This window comes from Equus asinus, chromosome 26 (assembly GCF_041296235.1).
Source record: "Equus asinus isolate D_3611 breed Donkey chromosome 26, EquAss-T2T_v2, whole genome shotgun sequence".
NCBI classification, from domain to species: domain Eukaryota; kingdom Metazoa; phylum Chordata; class Mammalia; order Perissodactyla; family Equidae; genus Equus; species Equus asinus.
This window is the reverse complement of record NC_091815.1, coordinates 3,750,454-3,774,412: the sequence shown is the minus strand read 5'-3', so window position 1 is coordinate 3,774,412 and position 23,959 is coordinate 3,750,454.

Genomic DNA, 23,959 nt, shown 5'->3' with positions numbered 1-23,959 from the left:
TTTCTTTAACCACCCTATGTTCTATAGACCTACGTGTGAGTGCTTTTCATTGTTGGGTGTTGTCTTTGAATTTACATGGTCCCGTGTAGCCATCTTTGCCATGCTAGCCTTGGTGAAGATGAGCACTGAGAACACGTGTTCATCTTGGTTGGTCTGACATTCTGAGATCTTAACCTCCAAATTCTAGGTAGGCATGGCAACCTCCTTCATGAACATAATGTAGCCGAAACAAATTCAGCAAATCTGCTGAATTCCGCTCCAAATAAGATACTTTTCTGTCTCATTTCTGGATTTGGGAAGTTTCAATCTTGACCCCCATCCTTGAACGTTCCTCTAGATTACGTCTAGATACTGGCTTACTTTATTTCTATAGGGTGTGTTATTTCTTTGATTTACATCCTCATCTCTGGCAAGTTTATTTTCTATAAAGATAATTGTAATGTTCTAATTTTCAGCCAACCTATTTACATATGGTGTCAATACACGTCATCAATAATCATTCTACTCCAAGAGATATGGGGATAGAACTTCATTGGAGCCAAACTGAGCACACTACCCTGTTACGGTGGCCCTCACAAAGCAATGAAGCCTTCTGGAAAAGGGCGCTTCTCAGCACATTTCTGAAGCCCTGCCAAACAATGAGACATACGCAAAGCATGATGGGGTCCATTCCTTCAAGGGTTCAAAGAGATATCTTGTGACACATTAGCATTTACCCTTTGGAGCTCCGTAATGCCAGAGCTGTGGAAAGTGATACTTCTCTTCAATGAATGCTAGTGGCATAGGAAAGGAAGCATCAATCATTCTCTACAATGTCCTCAGGAGATCACTCTTGATTTTGGATAATGATTAACACAGAAGGAAAATGTAGGCCTGATAAGACCCAAGTCCAGCCTCTGGTTTCAAATCAAGTTTCAACCTTGAATCTCCATGACCTCCCCCTATACTTGAGTAGATCACAGTGGTCTCCACTCAGTGATTGTCCCTCTATTATTGTATCTTCACAATGACTTCTTTCTTACCCATTTAATCAGCGTGAATTCTATCTCTTCAATTTTCAGTGCCTGGTTTCTGTTTTTAAATTCTCTTCTGGGTATCTCTCCCTTGAGTATCAGTAGCCTAAGACAATCCTCGGACTATCAACATGAGGCCATCTTGGGTGACATGTTCACTGTGATGTCCTAAACACCCTCAAACTTCTCAGTTGTCCTGGCATCTTACATGCACACAGCATTTCAGAGCGATCTCATACCAGTCTGACTACTCACGCTTTCCAGCTAGAATAGTTTTCCATTTCCTAGATTTATTGTCGGTTTCTAACTTTATCCTTGAACTTTTAAACGTCTAGTACATTCTCTCTAGACACTAGTTTCTTTACTTTAAGTTTATCCTGGGTTTTAGCTGTTACATTTTGTAGATATGGCCACATGTGTAGACTTTCCCCAGAGAAAGTCCTGGAGTCCCTCCCAAGTTGAAGTTGCCCAGCCAATCCTCTGATGTGCAATGATCATGTCATCTCGTGCAGTCCGACAATTCCACCTATGCAGGTCACATCACTTCCTTCATTTTGTATTTAGAGAAGTGTACCAGATGTGTCATAGACTGCAATATTTTCATGTTTATTTCCTTGTGCGTATCTATAAGGTATGCTCACAATTTCCATTTATTTTTGATCTCTGTCTGCACCATACCATGAAATCTATCTTTCCTAATGTTACTAATCTGATCAGCACCCATCATTGACTCCATGAATCCCAGGTCGTCCACTAGGAACGTGGACACTTACACACCAGAACACATGGCTGGACCTGAATTTTACTTTTGGACCAATCTGTTGCCTGAACTTGGGGAGAAGCTGCCCTGCTGTGATTATTCGTGAAGGTAATTAGTAGTAACCTCACTCATGGTAACATTTTCCCTTGCTTCATGAGCTTAGCACGGAACACGTTCTCTTCGTTGTATTCCTCTTAATCTATTTGCTATGGTCTACCTTTGTGTATCATCATTAAGCATTTGGAAGAGATTCACAATCCTTGGAAGTTCATCTTCTCTAACGTCTTTCAGCCTCAAACGCTTCATGGTGCAAATCTGCATGCCTTTTTGGAAGAGTATTATGTGTTTTGAAAACATATGTGAGGAAGTTGGCTGAAAATTGAAACATTACACATATTTAAAGAAAAATAAACATGCCAGAGCTGAGGATGTGAATCAAACAACTAACAATCCCTACAGAATTAAAGTAAAGCAGTCCTTAGACGTAATCTACTATAACGATCAAGTTCGAGCCTTCCCAAATTCAGAAAAGAGACATGAAAATATCTTACCTGGAGAGAAGAATTCATCAGGTTTGTCTAATTTGTCTCAGAAACATTATGTCCATAAGTTGGTTGGCTGGACAACCTAGCATTTGGAGTTTCTGATCTCAGAATGTCAAACCAACCGAGATGATGATGTGTTCTCAGTACTCAGTTGGATCTAGGATAGGGTAGCAAAGATTCCTTCTAGTGAACAATGGGAATTCAAAGACAATACATAACAATCACAAAAGCACTCATGAATCGGCCTACAGAACATATGGTGATAAAAGAAATACAAAATTAATAACTTGGAATGAAGGAGAATGGACTGATAAGCATACCTATGAGAGATAGCTGAGAAAGAAAAAGACGATTGATGTGGATTAAGGATTGAAAATAGTCTTTTTGTCAGAGTTGTTGGTATTTGCATAGCATGCAGGCATTCAGCGTGGGTTTTCTAGTCATATAAGTTCACGTTGTCTGTTAAATTTGTCAACAAAATAATAGCTTTAAATGATGACCAGTTTTGTCTAATGCCTCATGAGGTTTCTGTAGGTAATCTGAACATAATAGTTGGAAACAAATGGTTTGTATACATAAAACTCATAAAAATGAGTACAATAACTTTCATGATCAGTATACTTGTTGAAAAAAAACAGCATCAAAATTCTTTTTGGTAACAATCTTGAGTTATGCCATGTTAAGTTAAATGATAAAAAGAATATCTGGGTTGTTTTTGGATTGTATGTAACACTGAAACATTATTAATAAACATACTTAAGTTATCTACTTTTGGCTTCTTATTGAAGAGGCTAAAAGCGTTTGGGTGTATAAAAAGCATGCCTTGTGTTTTATTGTAAAGTGGCGTGTTTCTAAAGTTATGAAGTGTTTAGAATGCTGATATAAAAGTCAATTCATAACTGTTTGCCTTTTTAGTGTTTACTACGTCTGTTAAGGGTTAAAAGTTCTAATTAACCTATGCAATTAAAGCTACTGGAAATTACTAAGGAAAAGAGCTCATATTCAAGGAAGTTAAAGTCTACGCTTTCAGTAAAAACGGTATAAAGAATGGAAATATTTTTGTTTGATGGGTTAAGAAAGATAAATGCTTCCTAATGTACTAGAAAGGAAAAAAGAAAGAGTTTGGGACAAAATCTGAAACCAAGAAAGAAAGTTTTAGAAGGTTTGTGAAGGAGAAATTCTGAAAGGAGTTTTATGCCTGGTCACGTAGACTAAAGTAAGTTCAATTAAGTGAATGAGTTTGAATGTGAAACATAAGTAGGTGCAGAAATTCAAATTTGGTTTTCTTTAAAAGGATAAATTTTCTTGAACCTTTGATCTGCTCTTGATAAGGAGGTAATGAAAGCTGTTCCTTTGAGTAAGTCTACCCAAGAGACAAATCTGTTTTGTGAAAATAATGACTGAGGTCAGTCTTAAGATTTTTGACTCTTTCTGTTATCACTTTGAATAGATACCTGAACATTGTTTCACAGTGAGTATTGTTTCCTATTTGAAGAAGCATTTTAAAAACTTTTTATATGTTTTAACAAGCTTCTCTCTCAAAAATATTCAAATCCTGAATGAAGTCTTTCTTTTAACCTGGTAGACAGAAGAATGATTACTCTGAGGATTTTCAGAGGGCCCCTGAGACTTCTCAAAGAAATTTGCTCTCTCTTCCTATAAGGAAGAAAATACTAAACTAATTAGGCTTATTTGGTCTATTAAATTACATGGGAAACATTGGGAAATAAGTGATGATAGATCTTCTTAGGTGGTATTAGATGGGTAAATGTTATTAATATAGATGTCTTAAAATTATATAGCATTCCTAGAATTCTGATCTGTCCTGGTTATCAGTCATAAGTCCAATTATTATCTGGAAGTGTTATATGTCACAGGAGTAGCCAAGTTTCTTTGTCAATTGCCCTTTTGATTCCTTTGCAAATTTGCAGTTAGTTCTTGTTTTACTCTGCTGCTTTTTTCTTGAGCAAATATGTTTCATCTTCCGAGAAATTTCTGGAAAGGATTCTGACACAGAGGATCTAATCTACAGATTTCTGATAAACTTTCAGATTGCAAAACTAAACTGATTAATAAATTACAGAATTCTAACAGAAACTAAGCTCCTCGATCTGCTGACAGAAGATTCAGCTCAAGACTTGATTATACAGGACTGTGTGAGGATGATTATAATTTTTTAGGACTTCTGTTTGAAATATTGTTGAGTTTTGATGTGTTGTTTTGTTTTCTCATAATTAGGGATATCTTTTTCTCTTTTCTCTTATGCTAACTATGACTTACAGCAATTTGGTGAAATTATACCTTTATGAGCAAAACTGAAACTTTTATCTTTTTCTCCCTATCTTATCCCTCCGGAATTGGGAAACACTTTGTGACTGAGTATAGTTATTTGGTGGCAATATTTGTATAAGTTCCATAAGAATCTGTTCTCCTTATAACAGGACACATTGGTTATACTACCAAGGCTTTGACTGGAATGTCATATTTGAAACATACAGGCTCAGATATGACAAGACAGCATTTCAGGAACAAAGATTGGACTTTCTGGAATACAGCCACTTGGAAACATGGGCCTGGTACCTTGTTTACAGAGATTCTGGCAATCTCACCTGGTAAGTAAGGAAGCTTGCTTATCTGACAGGTGTAAGGAACCTCCGAATATTTTGGGGGAACTCAAGGAGAACTCCACTCAAATCTGTAAGTACTGCAGGCAAAATCTGATGACAAGTCATTGGCTTGTCTTTTCTGGCCTCGAGAGGCCCTCACAGTTCCATCTGAGATTCGTCAGAAAAAATTCTAGCAAAGCAGATTTTAAAAAGCCTGCATGAGAAATTACTATTCTTGCTGCTGATATGTAAATAATTGGACAAAGTTGTCTTGAAACTGCACTTTATTTGAAAACCAGTTAATCCTAATTTGGCTATCTTTTGTAAAAATGAGGGTGATTTAAGAGACAAAAATTATGTTTCTGTAGAAGCTATAATAGGCATTCCTGGATACTAGATTCTAGCTGTTTTCTTTGGCAAGATTCATCTATTACTAATCGTAATGTCTACTTGTTGCCATCAATGTCTGACACCTGGGAGTTCCATGGCCATCATCAAACATTTTCCTTCAATACTACTGCCCAAATACTAACTAGATTTGCCTTGTCTTAGGTGGTTCCTAAACAACAAGTTCCAAATGTAAAGTCCCCAACTTATCGATACGCATAGGATGGACAATATCAAATTTGGGATGAATATATTTGGTTCACTCCTACTCGTGGTCAACTCAGTAAAAGGTCACTCTCTGTTGGGAACAAACCAATCACGCTTGTGATACATCACCTATTAACACCTGACCGATGGGAAAAATTCGCTGTTATACGTGTTCTCATATCATAGGCTTAAGAAAATACTGATTGGTTTGGGACTGACTGGGATAGATGGCCCCACACACATTGGTTAGCCCCTAATTGTGCTCATTGGCTATGTGGCTCCAATTTACAGCCTTGGCTGCCACCTGGATGGATTGGATGATGGACCCTAGGCTTTGTCTGGATGCAAGGTACAACAAGATCTGCTATATCTCCTCCTGCTAACCTACCCAACTTGCAGCAACGCTGAACCAGCTGTGTCTTCCACTGGTGTGACCATCTTTCCTCGATTTTCCTTCCCTCATTAGGAATCCAAAATGTCGTCTTGCACAGGGAAGTCCTAAACAAATTTATTATGAAGGCATTACATGACACTCAATATAGCACTTCACTGCTCAATTTAGAAGTATCCCAAATGTGAAAGGCAGTCCTCCAAATCCAAATGGCACTGGATGTCTTGACAGCAGCACAAGAGCAGCACTGTGCCATTATAAAAACTGAATGTTGTGTCCATATTCTTGACTACCATCAAAATATTTCTGGCTTCCTATCCCCACCACCAAATTAAATCCTTGTCTTATCAACCCTAACTCTAAACGATTCATTGAACTCCTAGTCCGGATCAGTTTTCTGTACTACTTCAAAACCTTATTCATTGGGTTAAACATACTGCTTGTATTTCTTATGATAATTTGTTATCTGTTTCGTTGTTGGTCTTCCGCATGTCAAAAATGTTTCACCTCGTGGACCACCTCTCGTCAAATGATTCTCTTGTCTCCAGAGGCTCTGTATACGTTGTCAGCCTTGAACACCATGGGTGAAGCCTTACGGTCCACTGAACTTCCTACCTGTGCCTATGGTCCCATTTAGGGACAGCTCTATAACCTTGTACAGGCAGAAGTAGTCACAGAAGACAGACCATCGTCCATATCCCCAAAGATTTCCGGTCCAAATGGGTTCAGGGGGGTTTTATGATGTGGATTAAGCTGGCCCCAGCTAGAGAAACCCAAGGTGACCTGGCCTACATGCCAAACTATGTGACCAGGTGGATTTCTTTATGGTGTGAATTGGGGCTGAGAAGCCAGGGAGAGAAGCCCAGGGCATCATCACGTACATGCTGATCTATATTGCCAGATTCATATCTAAAGTTATATGACCGCACAATAACCAGACACATTCTGCACTGAAATCATTTAAAGATGTTTTACATCATCATTTCTTTTTCCAGTGAAAGTAAGTCATGTACCCATGCCTTATAGAATTCGCCATAACGCTTAACTAAGGGCAACAGCAGGAGCTCTGACTGCCCATGGGTCCTGTCCCCATGGTATCCCATACTATTCTCTAAATAAAAGAGCACCAATGCCAGACCTTTAGATTCCAAGAAATGTTTCATTCGAGTCTTCAGCTCGCCGAGCCCCTATCAACGATTATACCATGGAAAAGAAAAAACGGTTCAAGAAAATGGAAGGCACACAGAAATCACACCTGAATAATGCAGAATGAAAGACGTCAATTTTGGACATTCGCTGAACGTTCTAAAATCAGAGAAAGTCACAACACCAAAAACTGCATCGAAGGTCAAACCTAGGTTAACTAGGAAGGGTGAGTTACAAGACTGCTAAAATCGGGCTCTGAAAACCTGTGTCGATGAAGTTTGCTGGAATAGCAGAGACACAATTCTGACAAATCCTCTGACATCACAGTGGAGAAGAAAAACAAACTGGGCTCATCTACACAGCCCCAGAGTAGGGCTCAAGTAGCATATTCAAGTCACATTCCACTCAACTGCAGGTTGCCAATGAAACATGAAAGGCACCACCAGTGGCGCAGTGGTGAAGTCGGCATGTTCTGGGTCGGCAGCCCGGGGCCGGACACGTGGTACCCTGGGTGTGAACCTCCTCACTGCTGGTCCAGCCGTTTTCCAGCAGGCGTCCGAGGTAGTGTTGAGGCAGCTGGGAAGTGATGTCAGACATCATCACTCTTCCTCAGAAAATACAGCAGCATCGCCTGCAGATGTGAGCACACACATAAACATATGCCAAAACAAGATCAATGAAAGGTGCAAAGAACAGAAAAACTGAACCTCAAAAAAAAAAAAGAACATGCCAGTAAGAACAAAAAGATTTCTAGTAATAAGCTTAGCCAAACAGCTGCAAGCTATGGAAACCGAAAGCTAGCAAAGCTTTTTGGAAAGAAATTCCAGAAGACACAAGCAAACGGAAGGGTATTCCGTGCTCTAGGAATGTAAGAAGTAAAACACTTGATACTTCCGTAATGGATAAAGCAATCTCTGGATTCCATGCAATCCCAGTCAAAGTTGCGGAATCTTTCCCACAGAAATAGAAGAGAGAATCCTAAAGTCTCTATCCAGTGAAAAGGGACGCTGAATACCCAAAGGAATCCTGAGGGAAACAAGCAAAGCAGGACGTATCACACTTTGTGATTTCAACATGTAGGATCAAGTGCTAGGTACCGAAACGGCACAGTTTGGTCTCAAAAACAGGGAAACAGACCAATGGAACAGAATCCAGAGCCCAGAGTTCAACTCACTCATATATGCACAGCACATTTGCAACGAGGAAGGCAAGAGGAGACAGTGGAGAAAGGAGAGACTAACAGAAACAGTGCTGGGAAGACTGCAGAGCTACATGTAACAGAATGAGAGTAGACCATGATGTTACACCAGACACACAGACCATCTCGAAATGGATTAAAGCCTTCAACAGAAGTCTAGAAACCGTGAAACTTCCTGGAGGAAACACAGGCAGCCTGCTCTTTACCATCTGGCTTAGCCGCCTATTTGGAAGAAGCATGTATGACTGGGCAAGGGCAACAAATGAAACAAGAAACAAACGGGATTCCATCCAATGCAGAACATTCTGTCCAGCCAAGGAAACCATCTACTCAATGCAAAGACAGCACAACAACAGGGAGAGGATGTTTCAAACCACACATCGGAGAAGGGCTGAATAGCCAAAACATCCAATGGCCACACAGGTCTCCACAAGAGAAAAAACAACAAGCCCATTAAAACCTGAGCAAAAGATGGAAACAGAAATTTACCCCAAGAAGATAGAAGGTTGGGAAATAGCTATATAAACACATGTTCATCATCGTTAAGTCTAATGCCAATGCAAATCCAAACGGCAATGAGATAGCTCCCTGTGGTCAGAATGGCTACAAGGAACAAGACAGGAAACAACAAGTGTTGGAGAGGAGGTGGAGAGAAGGGAAGAGTCCTGCAGAGCTTGTGGGAGTGTAAACCAGTGCGGGCACTACGTAAAGCCATGTGACATTACCTCAAAAATTTCAGAATCCATCTACCATATGATCCAGCTATTCCTCTCCGGCGTGTTTATCCAAAGACCTTGCAATCACTAAGGCATGGAGATCCCTGCACTGCTTTGTTCACCACAGCCTTACTCCCGATATCCAAGACTTGGAATCCTCCCTGGTGCCCATCAAGGGCTCTTGGAGAAGGAAGATGGGCTATATCCACACAATGGCATAGCACTCAGCTGTAAGAAAGTGTGCAGTCCAGCCATTTGTGACACCAGAATGGCTCCTGTGGGTATGAAGGTAACTGAAACAATCCCCAGGGAGAAAGTCAAATACCATAGGATCTCACTTACAAGGAGAAGGTTAAAACAAGGAGCAACAAACAGGTAGCATGTGACAGGGGATTCGTGGTTCCCAGAGGTAACGGGTGGCAGGGGATGGAGGGAGAAACAGTTGATTAGGCACAAGTGTGTGGTGTGGGCCTGTAATTAAGCTTAGAGTGGTCATGATGACGTAGCATACACAGAAGTCTAAATCTATGAGGATGTAAATCTGAAAGTTATAGGATGTTATAATGCAGGGTTCCGGAAACCAGTTCACATAAAATCAAATCTCCATAAAGGCAAGCAGGTATATGGCATAAAAATTGCAGGCTGAAAGAGTTTAAAGAAGATGGGCTTCCATGGATTGATAATCACCTTCAAATGCTTAATGATGCTACAGAATGGTAGACAACTGCAAAGAGATGAAGAGGAACACTACCAAGAGAACACGTTCCATGCTAAGCTCATGAGAGAACGGAAAACGTAGCTGTTTATGATGTTACTACTAATAACCTTTACGAATAATCAAAGCAGGCCAACATCTTCCAAAGTTCAGTACAAAGGTTGGTTCAAAAGTCCTATTCAGGGTTGGCCCAGTGGTGTAACGGGTAAGTGGCCATGTTCTGCTTGGGCGGCCTGGGCTGAGCTGGCCGGCATCACAGGTCCGGATCACATTAGGAGCATTTGGAAATATAGATTTCAAGGTATGATGCAGACAGAGATCATGAAGATGTAGAAATTGTGAGGATACGTTATGAATACACACCAGAAAAAGAACCATGAGAATATCACAATCTATGAACGCATTGGGTACACTTCCCCACATGATGAAGGAAGTAAAACATGTGACCATCCAAGGTGGAATTGCCAGAGTGCTATGAGATGACACGATCATTGTGCATCAGAGGATTGCTGGGAACATAAAGTTGGCAGAGACTCCAGGACTTTCTCTGGGGAAAGTCCACACATTCGGCCACATCCACAAATGATAAGAGATAAATCCCAGGACGATCTTAAAGGAAAGAAACCAGTGTCTAGAAGGAATGTAGTAGACCTTTCAAGGTTCGAGGATAAAGTTAGAAACTGACAACAAGTCCAGAAAAAGGAAAACTGTCCTACCTGGAAAGGGAGAGTAGTCAGACTGGTATGAGATCACTCTGAGCCACTGTGTGCATGGAGGTTGTCAGGACAACGTAGAATTCTGAGGGTGTTTATGACATCATGGTGACCATGTCACCCAAGTTGGCTGAGGTTTCCAGCCCGAGGATAGGCTTAGGACAGTATATTCAAGTGACAGTTACCCAGAAACAGCTTTTCCAAACAGAATCCTGGCACAGAATCTTGAAGAGATCAAAGAGACGCTGATTCAAGAGTTGAGAAAGGAATCATTGGGAAGAAGCAATACTAGAGGGGCAAGCACTGAGAGGAGAACAGTGTCATCTACTCAAGTAGATGGGCAGACTGTGCTGATTCAAGCTTGAAACTTGTTTAGAAAAAAGAGGCCAGACCTGGGGCTTATCAGACCTACGTTGTCCTTCTGCCTTATTCATAATCCAAAGTCAAGAATGATCACTTGAGGACATTGAAGAGAAGAATCCAGACCTCCTTTTCTAGGCCCCTAGCATCTTGAAGACAAGTCTCTCGTTCCATAGCTCTGGCTTCACAGGGGTCCACTGGGTACATGAGAATGTGTCTCAAGAGATCTCATTGAAGCCTGGAAGGAATGGATCTCTGCCATGGTTGGGTGTGTTTCTTGCTTTGGAAATGCTCTAGATGTGTGCTAAAAAGCACCCTTTTCCAGTGGGCTTCGTTCCTTGGTGATAGCAGCCATCCCAGGCTAGAGTGCTCAGTTGGGATCAATGAGATTCTCTCCCCCATCCCTTATCTTAGATGGAGTATTGATTATGTGTTTCGAACTACATGTAAGGAGTTTGGCTGAAAAAGTAGAACATTTCCATTATATTTAAAGAAAAATAAACATGCCACAGCTGAGGATGTAAATCAAACAAATAAAAAAAACCCTGTAGAAATAAAGTAAGAAACGATCTACACGTAATCTAGTGGAGCGTTCAGGGATGAGGGGTGAAGTACGAAACCACCCAAATCCAGAAAAGGGATGGAAGGATCTCTCCCCTGGAGAGAGGAATTCATCAGATTCATCTAATTTGTCTCGAAACCCTTGGGTCCTTGAAGGTGGTTGACAGGACAACATGGATTTTCTCATCTCACAATGTCAAACGAACCAAGATGACCACATGTACTCAGTGCCCAGTTGCACCTAGGCTAGCATAGCAAAGATTACTTCAAGTTACCAATAGAAATTCAAAGATAACACCCAACAATCACAAAAGCACTCACACACCAGCCTACAGAACATACAGTGATTAAAGAAATACAAAATTCCTAACTTGGAATGAAGGAGAATGCAATCATAAGCATGTCAAAGGGAGATAGCTCAGAAGGACCATGACAATTAGACTATGGAAAAGAAAACATGGTCCCAGAATATGGAAAGCCAACAGAAATCACACCTCAATAACCCACAGTGAAAGACGTCAGTCTTTAGACAGACTCTGCTTGAATGTTGGAAAGTCTGAGAAAGTGACAACCCCAAAACCTGCAGTGAAGGTCAAACCTGGGCTAACTGGGAAGGGGGAGTTCTCAGACTGCTCCAAACGGGCTCTGAAACCGTGTGTCCATGAAGCTTGCTGGGACAGCAGAGACAAAATTCTGACAAATCCTCTGACATCACAGTGCACCAGAAAAACAACCTGGCCTAGTCGACACAGGGCCAGAGTTGGGCTCAAGTAGCATATTCAAGTCACATTCCACTCAACTACAGGTTGGCAATGGAACATGTAAAGGGCCGGCCAGTGTTGCAGGGGTGAAGTCCACGTGTTCTTGGTCGGCCGGCCGCGGTCGGGAGCGTGGAATCCTGGGGTGATCCTCCTCATGGTTGTTACAGCCATCTGGGGCAGGCGTCCGAGGTAGTGTAGAGGCAGTTGGGAAATGACGTTAGACAGTGCCACTCATCCTCAGCAAGTACAGCAGCATTGTCAGCAGATGTGAGCATAGCAATAAACGTTTGCCAAAACAGAACCAATTAAAAGGTGCAAAGAATAGAAATAATGAAACTCAAAAAGGGAAGCATGCCAGTAGGAGAAATAAGATATCTAAGACTATGCTTCGCCAAACAGATGCAAGCTATGTAAACCAAAACCTGGCAAAGCTTTGCGGAAAGAAACTCCAGAAGACCTAAGGAAACGGAAGGCTATTTCATGCTCTTCGAATGGAAGAACTAATACACTTGAAACGTCCATACCCCATAAAGCAATCTGTGGATTCCATGCAATCCCAGTCCAAGTTGCAGCAATCTTTCTCACAGAAATAGAGAGAGGATAGTAAAGCCTCTATCCAGCAGCAAAGGAATCTGAATACCCAAAGGAATCCTGAGGAAAATGAACAAAGCATGACATATCACACTGTCTGATTTCCTCATGTCGGACGGAGTGCAATGAACCGAAATGGCACAGTCTGGGTCCAAAAACAGGCACACAGACACATGGAACAGAATCGAGAGCCCAGAGGTCAAGTTACGTACATATGGACAACCCATTTTCGACAATAGAACCAAGAGGAGACAGCGGAGAAAGGAGAGTCTCGACAAGCACCGGTGCATGGAAGACTGCACAGCCACATGTAACACAATGAGAGTAGACCATGATGTTACACCAGGCACACACACCACCTCGAAATGGATTAAAGCCTTGAATGGAAGACTTGAAACCGTGCATCTTCTAGGAGACAACCCAGGCAGCTTGCTCTTTGCCATCTGGCTTAGCCACCTATTTGGAAGAAGCATGTTTGACTAGTCAAGGGCAACAAAGGAAACAAGAAACAAACGGGACTTCATACACTGCAGAAGCTTCTGCCCAGACAAGGAAACCATCGACTCAGTGCAACGTCAGCACAACAACTGGGGGAGGATGTTTTCAAAACACACATCAGAGAAGGGGTTAAGAGCCAAAAGATCCAATGACCTCATACGGCTCCAAAAGAGAAATGCAACAAGCCCACTAAAACCTGGGCAGAAGATGCAAACAGAGATTTCTCCCCAGAAGATAGAAAGATGGCCAATAGGCTGTATGAAAACATGTTCCTCATCAGGAAGTCCCATGCCAGTGCAAATCCAAACTTCAATGAGTTAGCAGCTTACTGTGGTCACAATGGCCCTAAGTAACAAGCCAGGAAACAAGTGTCTGAGAGGAGGTGGAGAGAAGTGAAGCCTCCAGCACTGCTGGTGGTAGTGTAAACCGATGCTGCCACTCCACAAAGCAGTGTGGACTTGCCTCAGAAATTTAAGATTCCATCTACCATATGATCCAGCTCTTCCTCGGTGGTGTACTTATCCAAAGAACTTGGAAACACCAATGCATAGAGATCCCTGCACCGCTGTGTTCACCACGGCCTTGCTCCTGATATCCAAGACTTGGAAGCTGCCCTGGTGCCCATCAAGGGACCAATGGAGAAGGAAGATGGGCTATAGCGACACAAGGGCATACTACTCAGCTATAAGTAAGGATGTAATCCAGCCCTTTGTGACCTCCAGAATGGCTCCTGAGGGTCTCATGGGAAGTGAAACCAGTCACAGGGAGAAAGTCAAATCCCGTAGGTTCTCATTTACAAGGAGAACAGAAAAACATGGGCTAATGTACAGGCACCATGGGACAGTGGATTGGTGGTTCCCAAGGGGACTGGGGGGCGGAGGGAGGGTGAAAGAGATGATTAGCCACAAGCATTTGGTTCAGGCCTGTAATGAGGCTTCCGGAGGGGAGGATGATATAACCTACACAGAAGTCTAAATCTCTGGGGGTGGAAATCTGAAAGCTACAGGATGTTATAATGCAGGGTTACAACAATAAACTAACATAAAATCCAAAATCCAGAAAGGCGTGCGGACTTACGGCATAAAGCTTTGGAGTCTGAAAGAGATGAGAGAAGATGAACTTCCAAGTATTGACAATCACCTCCAAATGCTTAATAGTGCTACAGAAAGGTAGACCATTGCAACGAGATGATGAGGAATACTACCAAGAGAACATGTTCCGTGCTAATCTCACGCACCAACGGAAAATGTTCCCGTCCATGATGTTGCTAGTAATTCCATTCACCCATAATCAAAGGAGGATAACATCTTCCCAAGTTCAGGCCAATGATTGGCCCAAAAGTCCAATTCAGGGCCGGCCCTGTGCTGTATGGGGTAAGTGCCCACGTTCCGCTTGGGCGGCCCGGGCTTCAGTGGTTCCCATCATGGGTGGGGATCAGATTAGTAGCAATCGGAAATGTAGATTTCACGGTATGGTGTGGACAGAGACCATAAAGAAGTAGAAATTGTGAGGATGTGTTAGCAATACGCACCAGAAAAAGAAACATGAGGGTACTACAATGTGTGAACGCAGCTGGTACACTTGCCAAATGAAGAAGGAAGGAAAACTTTTAACCTGCCAAGGTGGACTTGTGAGACTGCTATGAGATGAAACAATCATTGCGCATCAGAGGATTGCCTGGGCAACCTCAACTGGGAAGTACTCCAGGTCTTTCTATAGGGAAGGTCCACCCATTTGGTCATAACCACAAATTATGAGAGATGACCTAGGATAATCTTAAAGGAAAGAAACCGGTGTCTAGAGAGAATGTAGTACACCTTTCAATGTTGGAGGATAAAGTTGGAAACCGACAAGAAATCCAGAAAAAGGAAAACTATCCTGCCTGGAAAAGGTGCGTGGTCAGACTTGTATGAGATGGCTCTGAAACATGGTGTGCAGGGAGGTTGTCAGGACAACTTGTAACTTTGAGGGTGTTTATGATATCACGGTGAACATGTCACCCAAGATCGCCGCATATTTCCAGTCGGAGCATTGGACTAGGCTAGGATATTCAAGTGAGAGATACCCAGAGACAGCTGTTACAAACAGAAACCGGGCACAGAATCTTGAAGAGATCAAAGAGGCTACGATCCAAGGGATAAGAAAGGAATCATTGGGAAGAAGCGATAATAGAGGGACAAGCACCAAGAGGGGAACATTGTCATCTACTCAAGTAGATGGGGAGACCATGCTGATTCAAGCTTGAAACTTGATTGGAAACAAGAGGCCAGACTTGGGGCTTATCAGACCGACATTGTCCTTCTGACTTAATCTTAATCCAAAGTCAAGAATGAAGTCTTCAGGACATCAAAGAGGAGAATCCATGCCTCCTTTCCTGGGCCCCTAGCATTCTTTGAGGAGAAGTCTCCCTTTCCATAGCTCTGGCATCACGGGGGCCCACTGGGTAGAAGGTTATGTCTCACAAGAGTACTCTTTGAAGCCCTGAAGGCGTGGGCACCTGTCATGCTTGGGGTATGTCTCCTTGTTTGGAAGGGCTCCAGAAGTGTGCTGAAATGCACCCTTTTCCGGAGGGCTTCGTTCCTTTGTGAAGGCTGCCCTCCCAGGCTAGATTGCTCCATTGGACTCTAATGAAGTTCTCTCCCCATGTCTCTGACCCTAGAAGGAGTATTGATTATGTGTTTTGACACCTTATGTAAGGAGTTGGTGGAAAATTAGAACATTACAGTGACATTTAAAGAAAACTACACATGCCAGATCTGAGGATGTAAATCAAACAAATAAACCCTATAGAAATAAAGCAAGCCAGTATCTGGACGTAAGCTAGTGGAATGTTCAAGGATCAGGGCTCAAGTTAGAAACTTCCCAAATCCAGAAAAGAGACAGAAAAATCCGTTGCCTGGAGAGAGGAGTTCATCAGATTTGTCTAATTTGTCTCGGAAACATCATTTCCGTGAAGGTGGTTGCCAGGACACCCATGAATCTGGAGTTTCTGATCTCAGAATGTCAAACCATCCAAGAGGACCTGGTGTTCTCAGTGCTCAGTTTGGCCTAGGCTAGGATAGCAGAGATTCCTTCAAGTGACAGATGGAAATTCCAAGACAACACCCAACAATCACGAAAGGACTCACACCTCGGCCTACAGAAAATATGGTGATTAAAAAAATACAAAATTAATAACTTGGCATGAAGGAGAACGGATTGATAAGCATATGTAGGGGAGATAGCTGAGAAAGACCATGATGAGTAGACTATGGAAATGAAACCAAGGTCCCCGAAATGGAAGGCAAACTGAAATCACACCTGAATAATCCACTATGAAATATGTCATTCATTAGACAGACTCTGCTGGAATGTTTGAAAGTCCGAGGAATTCACAATCCCAAATACTGCAGCGAAGGTCAAAGCTGGGCTACCTGGGAATGGTGAGTTACGAGTTTGCTCCAAGTGGGCTATGAAAGCCGGTGTCCATGAAGCTTGCCGGGACAGCAGAGACACAATTCTGACAGATCCTCTGACATCACACTGGACCAGATAAACAAGCTGGCCTCATCTACACAGGGCCAGAGTTGGGCTCAAGTAGCATACTCGAGTCACCTTCCACTCAACTGCAGGCTGTCAATGGAACATGAAAGTGGCCGGCCAGTGGTGCAGCTGTGACATCCACGTGCTCTGGTTCGGCAGCCAGCGGTGGCAGCATAGAATCCTGGCGTGAACCTCCTCACAGCTGGTCCAGCCATTCTGGGACAGGCGTCCGAGGTAGTGTAGAGGCAGATGGGAAGAGACGTTAGACAGGGCCCTCTTCATCAGGAAATACAGGAGCATTGCCAACAGATGTGAGCACAGCGATAAACTTCTGCCTAAACAGAAGCAATTAAAAGTTACAAATGATAGAAAAACTTACCCTCAAAAAAAAATAAAAGCATGCTTTAGAAGATTAAGGTATCTAGGAATAACCTGAGCCAAACAGGTGAAAGCTATGTAAACCGAGAAATAGCAAAGCTTTGAGGAAAGAAATTCCACAAGACACAAGGAACTGCAAGGGCATTCAGTGCTCTTGGAATGGAAGATGTAACACATTTGAAACGTCCGTACTGGATAAAGCAATCTCTGGATTGCATGCAATCCCAGTCAACGTTGCAGCAATCTTTCCCACAGAAATTGAAGAGAGAATCCTAATGTTTCTCTCCAGCAACAAAAGACCCTGAAGAACCAAAGGAATCCTGAGGAAAACAAAGAAATCATGACGTATCATCACAATGATTCCTTTCTTATCCCTTCAATCAGCGTCTCTTTGGTCTCTTCAAGATTCTGTGCCTGGTTTCTGTTTGTAAAAGCTGTTTCTGGGTATCTCTCACTTGACTATCCTAGCCTAGTCCAATGCTAGGACTGGAAACATGCGGCCATCTTGGGTGACATGTTCACCGCGATGTCATAAACACCATCAGAATTCTAAGTTGTCCTGAAACCTCCATGCACGCAGTGGTTCAGACCCATCTCATACCAGTCTGAATATTCCCCCTTTCCAGGTAGGATAGGTTTCCTTGTTCTGGATTTCTTGTCAGTTTCTAACTTTCTCCTCGAACTTTGAAAGGTCTACTATATTCCCTCTAGACACCGGTTTCTTCCCTTAAAGATCATCCCTGGTTTTATCTCTTATCTTTTGTGGATATGGCCAAATGGGTGGACTTTCCTCAGAGAATGTCCTGAAGTCCGTAAGAAGTTGATGTTGTCCAGGCAATCCCCTGATGCACAATGATCGTGTGATCTCCTAGCGGTGTGACAATTCCACCTTGGCAAGTCACATGTTTTGTTTCCTTCATCATTTGGGCAAGTGTAGTTGGCGCGTTCATAGATTGTAATATTCTCATGGTTCTTTTGCTGGTGAGTATTGATAAGGTCATCTCACACTTTCTACTTCTTTATGATCTCTGTGCCCACGAGACCATGAAATCTGGATTTCCTAATGCTAGTAATCTGATCCACACACGTGATGCTAGCCAATGAAGCCCCGGCCACCGACGTGGAACGTGGGCACTTACCTGCTGCAATACAGGGCAGGCCCTGAATTGGACTTTTGGACCGAACTTTGGCCTGAACTTGGGAAGATGTTGGCCTGGTTGGCTCATGCATGAAGGGAATCAGTAGTAACAACATGGAAGGTAGCATTTTCCGTTGGTTCATGAGTTTAGCACGGAACATGTTCTCTTCCTAGTATTCTTCTTCATCTCTTTGCAAAGGTCTACCTTTCTGTAGCATCATTAAGCATTTTGAGGTGATTACCAATCCTTGGAAGGTCATCCTCTGTAATCTGTTTCCGCCTCCAAAGCTTTAGGCCGTAAATCTGCACCCCTTTTTGGAGTTTTGATTTTATGTGAATTGGTGGCCGTAAGCCTGCATTATAACATCCTATATCTTTCACATTTACATCCTCACAGATTTAAAGTTCTGTGTAGGTTACATCATCTTCACCACCATAAGCCTAATTACAGGCCCTCACCACACACTTGTGCCTATTCAACTATGTCTCCCTCCGGGCCCAGGCTCCCATTCCCTCTGGGAACCACCGGTTCCATCTCACGTGATTCCAGTTTGTCCTTTTTTTTCTATATCTCTTTGTAACTTAGATCGCATGGTATTTGACCTTCTCCCTGGGCCTGTTTCAATTCCCCTCATACCCTCAGGAGCCATTCTGGTGGTCACAAATGACTGGACTGCATCCATTCCTACAGCTGAGTGCTATGCCATTGTGTGGATATAGCCCATCTTCCTTCTCCATTCGTCCCTTGATGGGCACCAGGGCGGCTTACAAGTCTTGTATCTCGGGAGTAAGGCTGTGGTGAACACAGTGGTGCACGGATCTCTATGCATTAGTGTTTCCAAGTTCTATGGATATACAAGCTGCCGAGGAATAGCTGGATCATATGGTAGAAATTTCTGAGGCAATTCCACACTGCTTTTCCTACTGGCTGCACCGGTTTACACTCCCACCAGTGGTGCAGGAGGCTTCCCTTGTCTCCACTTCCTCTCTGACCCTTGTTGTTTCCTGTCTTGTTCCTTATAGCCATTCTGACCACAGGGAGCTGTTATCCCATTGCCGTTTGGATTTGCACTGGCCTGAGAATTTATGATGGTGAACATGTTTTCCTACAGCTGTTGCCCATCTTTCTCTCTTTGGGAGAAATCTCTGTTTCCATCTTTTGCCCAGGTTTTACTGGGTTTGTTGTTTTTCCTCTTGTGGAGACGTGTGAGGTTATTGGATCGTTTGGCTATTCAGCCCTTCTCTGATGTGTGGTTTGCAAAATCCACTGCCAGTTGCTGTGCAGTCTTTGCATTGAGTTATGGTTTCCTTGGCTGGGCAGAACCTTCTGCGTTGGATAGAGTCCCGTTTGCTTCTTGTTTCCTTTCTTGCCCTTGCCCAGTCACACATGCTTCTTCCAAATAGGCAGCTAAGCCAGATGGTAAAGAGCACGCTGCCTGGGTTTTCTCCTAGAAGTTCCATGGACTGAAGTCTTCCATTCAAGGCTTTAATCCATTTCGAGGTGGTATGTGCCTCGTTTAACATCATGTCCTACTCTCATTTTGTTACCTGTGGTTGTGCAGTCTTCCAAGAAACATTTCTTCTCTAGACTTTCCTTTCTCCGCTGTCTTCTCTTGTCCCTCTGGTCGAAAATGAGCTGTCCATATTTGTGTGAGTAGACCTCTGCGCTCTTGATCGTGCTCTATTCGTCTGTGTGCCTGTTTTTGGGCCCGGACTGTGCTGTTTCAGTACCTAGTGCTTCGTCCTGTATGGTGAAATCAGAAAGGGGGATACGTCCAGCTTTGTTCATTTTCCTCAGGATTCCGTTGGCTATTCAGTGTCCCTTATGCCTGGATAGAGACTTTAGGATTCTCTCTTCTATTTCTGTGGGAAAAATTACTACAACTTTGACTGGGATTGCATGGAATCTAGAGATTGCTTTATCTGTTACGAACTTTTCAAGTGTGTTAGTTCTTCCATTCCAAGAGCACGGTGTAGCCTTCCGTTTCCTTCTCTCTTCTGGAATTTATTTCCCAAAAGCTTTCTTTCCTTTCGTGTTACATAGCATGCACCCGTTTGGTTAAGGTCATTCATAGATATCTTATTCTTCTTACTGGTATGCTTCTGTTTTTGAGGTTCAGTATTTATGTTCTTTGCACCTTTTAATTGGTTCTGTTTTGGCAAACGTTTATGGCTGTGCTCACATCTGCTGACACTGCAGCTGTATTTGCTAAAGAAGAGTGGCCCTGTCTAACGTTGCTTCCCATCTGCCTCTGCACTACCTCGGACGCCTGCCCCAGAATGGCTGGGCCAACGGTGAGGAGGCTCACCCCCAGGAATCCATGTGGCCTAGCACAGGCTTCCAACCCAGAATGCACGGACTTACTGCTACAACACGGGATGGCCCCTTTCATTTTCCATTGCCAACCTGCTGTTGAGTGAAATGTGAATTAAATATGCTACATAAGCCCAAATCTGGCCCTGTGTAGACTAGGCCTGGTTTTCTATCCGGTCCACTGTGATGTCAGAGGATTTGTCAGAATTTGTCTCTGCTGTCCCAGCAAGCTTCATGGACACAGGGTTTCAGAGCCCGCTTGGAGCAGTCTCGTAACTCACCCTTCCCAGTTTGCCCAGGTTTGACCTTCATTGCAAGTTTTGGGGTTGTGACATTCTCGGTCTTTCCAACGTTCAAGCATAGTCTGTCTAAAGAGTGACGTATTGCTCTGTGGATCATTCAGGTGTGATTTCTGTTGGGCTTCCATTTTCTGGGACCCTGTTTTCTTTTCCATAGTCTAATCGTCATGGTCTTCCTGAGGTATGTCCCTTCGAGATGCTTGTCAGTACATTCTCCTTCATTCCAAGTTAGGAATTTTGTATTTCTTTAATCACCATATGTTCTGTAGGCCGATGTGTGAGTGCTTTCGTGATTCCTGGGTGTCGTCTTTGAATTTCCATCGGTCACTTGAGGGAGTCTTTGCTCTCTTAGTCTAGGTGCAACTGAGCACTGAGTACGCGTGGTCATCTGGGTTCGTTTGACGTTGTGAGATGAGAAACTCCAGGTACGACGTTGTCCTGGCAACCACCTTCAGGAACCCAATGCTTCTGAAACAAATTAGATGAATCTGATGAATTCCTCTGTCCAGGTGAGAGACCTTCTGTCTCTATTCTGGATTTGGGAAGTTTCAAACTTCACCCTTGATGCTTGAACTTTCCACTAGATTATGGCTAGATACTGGCTTACTTTGTTTCTACAGGTTTTGTTATGTGTTTGACTTACCTCCTCAGCTGTGGCGAGTGTATTTTTCTTTAAATATAATGGTAATGTTCTAATTTTCAGCAAACCTCCTTACGTGTGGTATCAAAACACATAATCAATATTCCTTGTACGGCAAGAGAGGGTGGAGAGAATCTCATTGATCCCAACTGAACACTCTAGCCTGGGAGGGCAGCCTTCACAAAGGAACAAAGCTCTCTGGAAAAGGTGCTTTTCAGCACACTTCTAGAGCCCTTCCAAACCAAGCGACATACCCAAGCATGGCAGGGGGCCATTCTTTCCAGGCTTCAATGAGATCTCTTCTGACACATTGGCATGTACCCAGTGGGCCCCCGTGACTTGAGAGCTATGGAAAGGGAGACTTGTCTTCAAAGTTTGCTGAGGCCTAAGAAAGGTGGCCTCACTTCTTCTCTTCAATGTCCTCAAGTAATCATTCTTGACTTTGGGTTATGGGTAAGGCAGAAGGACAATGTAGGTCTGATAAGCCCCAGGTACAGCCTCTTTTCTCAAAACAAGTTTCAAGCTTGAATCAGCGTGGCCTCCCCATCTACGTGAGTAGATGACAATGTTCTCCTCTGAGTGCTTGTCCCTCTTTTATCGCTTAATTTCAGTGATTCCTTTCTCATCCCTTGAATACGCATCTGTTGGATCTCTTCAAGTTTCTGTGCCCGGTTTCTGTTTGGAAAAGCTGTTTCTGGGAATCTCTCACTTGAATATCCTAGCCTAGGCAAATCCTCGGGATGGAAACCTGGGACCATCTTGGGTGACATGGTCACCATGATGTCATAAACACCCTCAGAATTCTAAGTTGTGCTGAAAACCTCCATGCACACAGTGTTTAAGACCCATCTCATACCAGTCTGACTACTCTCCCTTTCCAGGTAGGGCAGTTTTCCTTTTACGGGACTTCTTGTCGGTTTCTAACTTTCTCCTCTAACCTTGAAAGGTCTACTACATTCCTTCTAGACACTGGTTTCTTTCCTTTAAGATCGTCCTGGGATTTATCTCTTATCTTTTGTGGATGTGGCCAAATGTGTGGACTTTCCCCACAGAAAGTCCTGGAGTCCCTGCAAAGTTGAAGTTACCCAGGCAATCCTCTGATGAGCAATGATCATGTCATCTCATAGTAGTCTGGCAATTCCACCTTGGCAGGTCACATGTTTTCCTTCCTTCATCATTTGGGGAAGTGTACCTGATGCGTTCATAGATTGTAATATTCTCATGGTTCATTTGCTGGTGTGTATTCATAAGGTATCCTCACAATTTCTACTTCTTCATGATCTCTGTTGGCACCATACCTTGAAATCCATATTTCCTACTGCTCCTAATCTGATCCAGACCCGTGATGCCACCCTGCCAAGCCTAGGCCGCCCCAGTGAAACATGGGCAGTTACCAGCTACACTACAGTGCCGGACCTGAATTGGACTTTTGGACCAACCTTTGGCTTGAACTTGGGAAGATGTTGGCCTGCATTGATTATTCATAAATGTAATTAGTAAAAACATCGTGGACGGTAACATTTTCCGTTGGCTCATGAGTTTAGCACAGAACATGCTGTGTTGGTTGTGTTCCCCTTCATCTCTTTGCAATGGTCTAATTTTCTGTAGCATCGTTAAGCATTTGGAGGTGATTATCAATCCTTGGAAGTTCATCTTCTCTAAATTCTTTCAGCCTGCAATCTTTATGCCATAAACCTGCTTGCATTTAAGGAGTTTTGATTTTAGGTGAATTGATTTCCCTAACCCTTCATTATAACATCCTATAGCTTTCAGATTTACATCCTCATAGATTTAGACTTCTGTGTATGGTACATCATCTTCCCCACTGTAAGCCTAATTACAGGCCCACACTACAAAATTGTGCCTAAACAACTCTTTGTCCCACCGTCCCCTGCCACCCGTTACCTCTGGGATCCACCAATCCCATGTCATGTTCTACATGTTTGTTGGTCCCTATTTTAATCTTCTCCTTGTAAGTGAGATCCTATGGTGTTTGACATTCTCCCTGGGGGTTGTTTCAGTTCCCCTCATACCCGCAGGAGCCATTCTGGTGTCACAAATGGCTGGACTGCACCCTTTCTTACAGCTGAGTGCTAGGCCATTGTGTGGATATGGCCCACCTTCCTTCTCCATGGGTCCCTTGATGGGCACCAGAGGAACTTCCATGTCTTGCATATCGGGAGTAAGGCTGTGGTGAACACAGCGCTGCACGCATCTCTGTGCAGTAGTGTTCCCAATTTCTTTGCATAAACACGCCGCAGAGGAATAGCTGGACCATATGGTAGATGTATTTTGAAATTTCTGAGGCAATTCCACAAGGCTATGCCTAGTGCCTTCACCGGTTTGCACTCCCACCAGCGGTGCAGAACTCTTCCCTTCTCTCTGCCTCCCCTCCGACACTTGTTGTTTCCTGCCTTGTTCTTTATAGCCATTCTGACCACAGTGAGCTGCTATCTCATTGCCGTTTGGATTTGCATTGGCCTTAGACTCAATGATGATG